The sequence below is a fragment of the Myiozetetes cayanensis genome, unplaced genomic scaffold (genome assembly GCF_022539395.1).
Source record: "Myiozetetes cayanensis isolate MyiCay16 unplaced genomic scaffold, myiCay2020 scf6-25, whole genome shotgun sequence".
NCBI lineage: Eukaryota > Metazoa > Chordata > Aves > Passeriformes > Tyrannidae > Myiozetetes > Myiozetetes cayanensis.
Window position 1 is genome coordinate 38,923,540 of NW_026087853.1, and position 6,432 is coordinate 38,929,971.

A 6,432-nucleotide genomic window follows, 5' to 3' on the forward strand; every position below is an offset into this window, starting at 1 on the left:
TAGACTTCAGACTGTGAATCTGATGCCATTTTGGCTTGGGGGCCACTGCCTCGGTTCTTTTTTTTTTTCAAGATTAAGATAGCCTGGATTGAGAGCTGTTTGATGCTTTCCTCAGGGGTCTGTATTGGGACTGGTACTGTTTAGTCTCTTTGTCAGTGACATGGACAGTGGGGCTGAGCGTACCCTCAGCAAGTTTGCCGACAACACCAAGCTGTGTGGTGCAGTTGACGTGCTGTAGGAAAGGGATGCCATCCAGAGGGAACTTGACAGGCTTGAAAGGTGGGCCTGTCGAACCTCATGAAGTTCAACAAAGCCAAGTGCAAGATCCTGCACCTGGCCAATTGCAGATGCAAATACAGGCTGGTCAGAGAACTGACTGAGAGTAGCTCTCAGGAGAAGGACTGGGGGATTGGTTGATGAGAAGCTCAACATGACACAGCAATGTGTGCTCACAGCACAGAAAACCAGCTGCATCCTGGGCTGCACCAAAGGAAGCGTGGCCAGCAGACTGAGGAATTCTCTCCTTCCACTTTGGTCTTGTGAGACCTCACCTAGAGTACTGCATGCAGCTCTGGGGTCCCCAACATAACAAGGACATGGACCCATTTGAGCAGGTCCAGAGTAGGGCCATGAAGATGAACAGAGGGCTAGAGCACCTCTCTGGTGAAGAAAGACTGAGAGAGTTAGGGTTGTTCAGCCTGGAGAAGAGAAGGCTCCAGGGAAGCCTTACACCAGCCCTCCAGTACCTAAAGTGGACCCACAAGAAGGATGAGGACGGTTTGCTTATCAGGGAGTCTAGTGATAGAACAAGACATAATGGTATTAAGCTGAAGGAGAGTAGGTTTAGATTAGATATTAGGAAGAAATTCTGTACTGTGAGGGTGTGGTGAGACACTGGAGCGGACTGCTCCACAGAGTTGTGGATGCCCCATCCCTGAAAGTGCTCAAGGCCAGGTTGGATAGGACTTTGAGCAACCTGCTCTAGTGAAAGTTGTCCCTGCCCATGGCACAGGGGTTTGAATTAAGTGATCTTTAATGTCCCTCTCAACCCAAACCTTCTATGATTCCATGAGGAAGGCTGGAAATGAAGTGGACATCTTGTCCAGATTTCTAGCCCCTGGTGTATAACAGTTGTTTGTAGGACCTTCAGCGTGGGCCAGGATGAGTGTGGTCCAAAGGATTACTTCTCAAGGATGAAAACCAGCCCATTTTGGCCTGACTGATGGATTTTACCTATTTGCAGATTTAGTGCCACTTGTCTGATTCCTTCTAATAATTATAGACTGGGTACTGTTATCTCAGTTTTATTATTTTATGCAACTCAAGCATATCAAGCAAACATATTACAAAACCTTTTGTTTCCTGAACTAAACCAAGCAGTCTTGTCATATGATTTGGTGTGAGGTAAATATAATGTTCCACATATGGGCCTTTACGCTATAGATCCCTCTCAAAACCCAGCCATACATATTTAATTTCCTTCCTTTGGCACTCTGTGAAATACCCTCTACTCTACAGCCTCCTCTTCTGCTAATTTCACAAAACTACATTTTGCCTGAATATAAGATATACTTTTAAAAAGATTTTTCAAAGCTCTTAGCTTCCCGAAGTCCCAGTGGAAGTGATGAAAACTATTTTTAACGAGTCCTGAAGGCAGCCTAGAGGCTGCACTGACTGAAACATCACATTTTTAACACAACTTACTTTCTTAGTCTAGCTGTGATCTCTCCATTCTAAACCTTCCTCAGCTATACTCAGGAACTCTCTCTCTTTTTCTCCCTTTCTCTCTCCATTGATCTACCTTCGTACTTCTATCAATTTCAATTGCAAAACAATAGTTACAAATTTAGTCAGATAGCTACAATTTTGTATTGAAAGTTTTGTGTCAGATTGACAGCATTTCTAGTGTTACATCATGAGATCTACTGGAGAATCTTAAAAATTTAGGAAGACATTATTTGGGGGGGGGTTTGAGTCATTAGGTATGGCTCAGATCCTGTGAACTTCAGGGAAAAAATAGCTTAAGAAAGCAGGGTCATGTGCAATGTTTGTATTACTGATTATGGACAGAACTTTATAGAAGCGAAACTAAACCACACTACATTATTTTCAGATAAAAATGATTTCTGATTTAAAATAGTTTCTTAAATCTCTCTCAACAAAGAGGATGAATTTCACCTTATGCTTCCAACAGGTGACTGCTATTCACACGGAAAGAGAATGAATAGAAGACTCACTATCTCCACTTCAGACATTTTTGTATTTCTAAACTGTCATTAAAATGTCACAATCCCACTGCAGTCCTGTTCACTTCAGGATTTTCTCTCTTATCGCAGCAGTCGGTAGGTTTGGGCTCTTTGCTTTTCTTGCCATTGTGCACAATTTCAATACCACCATCAGAGGAGGATAATGATTGCACATCACAGAAAGTTTTTGTGTTTTCAGCTTCATATGCCAGGGTGTAACTGAATCTGTTGGTGATCTGAATTATTACCATAACTTTCTGAGGTGTCTGCTCTTCCTCCAGTAATAATTACAGGCTATGGCAAACCAGTTCACTTTCTCTGAGTGGACCAGAAGGGCCATATTGACAGACAAATGCAAGAGAGAAAGCATTGATAAATTTCTGTTAAATTTTCACAACTCAGTGCTCAGACTAGTCACTGCCCAAATTCTAAATTGAAATCCATCATCAAAGGTGGTATTAATTAATCATATATTAGCCCCTGACAGAGGCCAGAAGCTTAACAAATCTTGGAGAATAAGCTTCCTTCATGCTCTTACAGTGACCTGTCCAGATCAGTGAGAAGGCTGAATAAGGCTGATGTGGGGATTTGCCATCCTGAGGGCCAAATGGAAAACCCTGGGGAAGAGCTAGGCAGATGTATTCAGTAAAACTACAAGCACCAATCTGAGATTCAAGCCATCTTGCTTGGGAGCAGCATCAGGAGCAGCCAGAATAATTGTAGTGAACTGGGAGATATTTGCTTAAATGTTCCCTATGCCATTATCTTGCCTTGGAACTCAGAGGACATCGGAAACTTTCTCAACACTAAGGAGGCAGAGAGCACTCAGGAGACTTCAGTACTTCTTACAAGATTTGTAGGTGCTGTTTTGACATGGTGAGACAGGAATCTCCCAGTTGCTTCTCTGCCCTTTGAAAGAAATGGGAAGTCCATGCTATGTCAAGAAAGTATGGCAGGGATGCATCAGCTCAAAATTCCTATTTTCTATTTCAGTGGCAGGGAAAGCCTGAGCTTTCCTGGTGAGGTATCCTGGAGATGCCATTCCTTCTTCTGTCATTTTCAAAGCTGTGAAACACTTCCATCTTTTTCAGTGGAGGGCAAACACAGGAAAGCAGCAGACTGAAGAGTTTGTAGGAAGGTACTGCAACTTGCTGTACAAAGGCAGCAAAGTGCAGCAGAGACCAGAGGTATGTGTATACTGGGGTAGAAGAACACCACAGTGCATCTGAGAGCTTTTCTGTCAGTAAACGGACTTTTTGTGTTTGTGCACTTAATATGTCCAAGGCTGAGACTAAATATAGCTCACGAGCAGTTTCCCATCTCTGAGACAAGGAAGCATGCTGTGACATTTCTTGCCTTGTGTCTATACTGCAGATATCTGAAAAATAAAAACCTCTAAGGTTTTCTAGTTGCAGTCTTATTTTGGCACTGATTTAATTCTAAATGTGAGAGTCTTTAAAAAATAATTTGGAATTATTTTTACATGTTGAACAGGAATAAGAAGGATTATCTCTGGACCTGAGTTTGAACAGACTCCTGATTCTGGATGCAGCTGTGGCCTAGTTTGGGTACATGAGGTCATAATGTTTTTCAACTCTATGTTTTGCTAGTAAATTTATGTTTTTTTCTAAGCATAAGAGTACTTAACTAGAGCTTGAGAGGTTTGTTCTCTGTGTTGTCAAGTTACCTTTGCTTCACATCTGAAACCTCCCCATCTATTTACTTACCAGGAATTCTTCTCCTGTAAGCCTCTCTCTCTCTTTTCTCTCCAGCAGGTCAGGACAAACACACTGTTGTCCAAAAACCTTTTCAGAATTCATCTCCAGTTCAGTTATGATAATGATGTGCAGGTTTACCTACATTTATATTTTATTTCCAATTCCAAGCTCTAACTGATCTCTCACAAAACCTTCAGATACCTAGGTAGATGCAAACACCTGTGTTTGCTTGCTCATATAAAGTTTTGCATCATCACTTAGATTATCCCTGGAGTTCTGGTTACTGGAAGCAACTCTCCATTCCTTTGCTGTCCACTGTCCACAGCTTAGACTGTGACTCCTCCACGAGGAACACCTACCATATGGAAATGAAGTGACCTCTAGCAAGTCAGTATTTGTTTCCTGTAAGCTTAAACTCTGATTACTCAAAAAGCCCTTTCATTCTTTCCACCCTCATCCACCACTCCTCTCACATCAAATGAGCTGACTAAAGCTCCAGCTCTATGAGGATCTGGTTCAACAAACTCTTTTACACGCATTTTTTTGTCCAATGGGTTTGATACAAGTGCACGCTCTATACGATGGTTGCAATCCCCTTTCCTTTTCCTCCATCTTGAAGCAACTTAACAAAATAGGACAGATTAACCTCTTGCTGTACATTTTTTTCTCCTTACTTCCTACTCAGACAGAAATATCGGGCCATTGAATTTTTATGCATATATTTATAGATGCATTTACATTCTTAATTAAGCTATTATTTTATTTCAAGAGGATGCCATCACTATAAAAAATCACAATAAAATGTTCAAGTTACCAGCTACTACTAAAAGAATGAAAATTATTTACTTGTCATCATTAGCAGTGTTTGGCTTTTCACTCATCTTGGGGCATGAATGCTGAAAATAGACCAGTAAGTTTCACTTCTGCTTAAGACTTTTTTGCATTAGAACAAGGCCGCTTTGAATAGGCTGAAAACACAGCAGAAAATGATATTCACATTAGATTCTCCATGGAATTACAGAGGAAGAGCTAGTTCCCAAAGACCGTTTTGTATATTTTGGATTTTACAGAACCAAAGACTTGGTATTCTATCAGAACACTGAGATTTGAATTACCCTCCAAAAGATGTGACCAGCTGCCTGTAACTACTTTTTCTGTTGTACCAGAGGAAAGAAAAGGTAAAGTGAAATGTATTATAAAATTCTCTCTGACTTCCTGAATTTGTCTGAGTTGTGAGGTTGAGCGTCTATATTAGAAGTTCCTCTTCCTTTAGATGGTAAGTACAAGTTTGTACCTTATTCAGAATAATCTCTGCCTCTATCTGTGTTGATATTAATTATACTTTCAATCTGTTTTGCAGATGCTAAACCTTGGGCAGCAACTTGGCTGTGTAGTAGGGTCTTATCCAGCCAAGTACACCAAGGGACAATAACACCTGTGTGCTTTGGGCAGTTACAAACGGCTCATTGAATATTTGATTTTGTTGAAATGCATTTCTGATCTTAAGAAGAAGATGGGACTTGGACTAGTGTTGCAGATATAGATCTGATCTAAAGTCAACTGCACTGGGGACTGCCTGGAGCAGCATCTCTTCTCTTAGGTCTGCTGGATGCTCTCTGCATGCTGTGAAGAAAAAATAACAAAGCGCTACGGGTAAGAGGAATCTTTTTCTCTGATTTGTTAGTTTTGTACATCCTCTCCCTTGCTTCCCTGCCTGTCCTGAAGCTGGCCTTGATGCTTTGTAGCTAAGTTGTTTCCCACCACAAAGACAGCACCACAGAAACTGTTTTGAATCACCTTCATTCAAGGATGGTCACTTGACCATAGAATCCAAGGAACTAAAGCAGCTTTAAAAGCTTCTCTGTACTTTATCAGCAACTAAACCCCCTGGTGCTCAAAAACTTTTGCTTGTGAAAATAAAAATCTCCTCACAAAAGTAAAATTGAAACAGATTTTTCTGTGCAGGGCTCTTTGTTATCTTAGTGACAGTCTCCCATGGTATTTAAACCAGTACTGGAAGCGTTAAGCGACCCTGCCTCCCCATTTTTTTTTCTGCTAAGAATATTTGCCCTTCCGTATAGTCTACTGGAAGGGTGAGCTTACTTACCTGATCCATCTTAAGAACTGTATGTTCATAAGCACGTTTAATAAATTAATTCTTCACATCCTTGTATAGAATGGAGACATCACATGCTGTATTAGGAGTTTTGTTGCTATTCAGAATCAGATGAAAGACTTACTTAACACACTGGCAAATAGCAAATGAAAAGGGTCTGCACCAGTCAGGTATATTTTCAGCAAAGGCATCTTCCAGAAATACAGATCTGAGTGTTCTCAAGAAATCAGTTGTATATTCCCTGAGATCTCTTTTGCTGTGGAAGAAAATATTTTGACTTTGAAAAGGAATTAGTTAGATCAGGTTCCATTTTAGTTGTTTTAAGTGTACCTATCAAGCCTGCAAGACTTCC

At 40.8% G+C, this 6,432-nt stretch overlaps 1 long non-coding RNA gene across 3 annotated transcripts in view; it reads left to right on the top strand.

Moving 5' to 3' along the window:
• Positions 1–5,688, top strand: part of LOC126650758 (uncharacterized) — a 29,776-nt gene extending 24,088 nt beyond the window's left edge. For 2 of the 3 annotated variants that reach the window (XR_007631491.1, XR_007631492.1), the window contains exon 3: positions 2,195–5,688. This is a non-coding gene — a long non-coding RNA (uncharacterized LOC126650758). The remainder of the gene's footprint in view (positions 1–2,194) is intronic. The other variant, XR_007631493.1, reaches the window with a different exon arrangement.
• Positions 5,689–6,432: the final 744 nt, after the last annotated feature.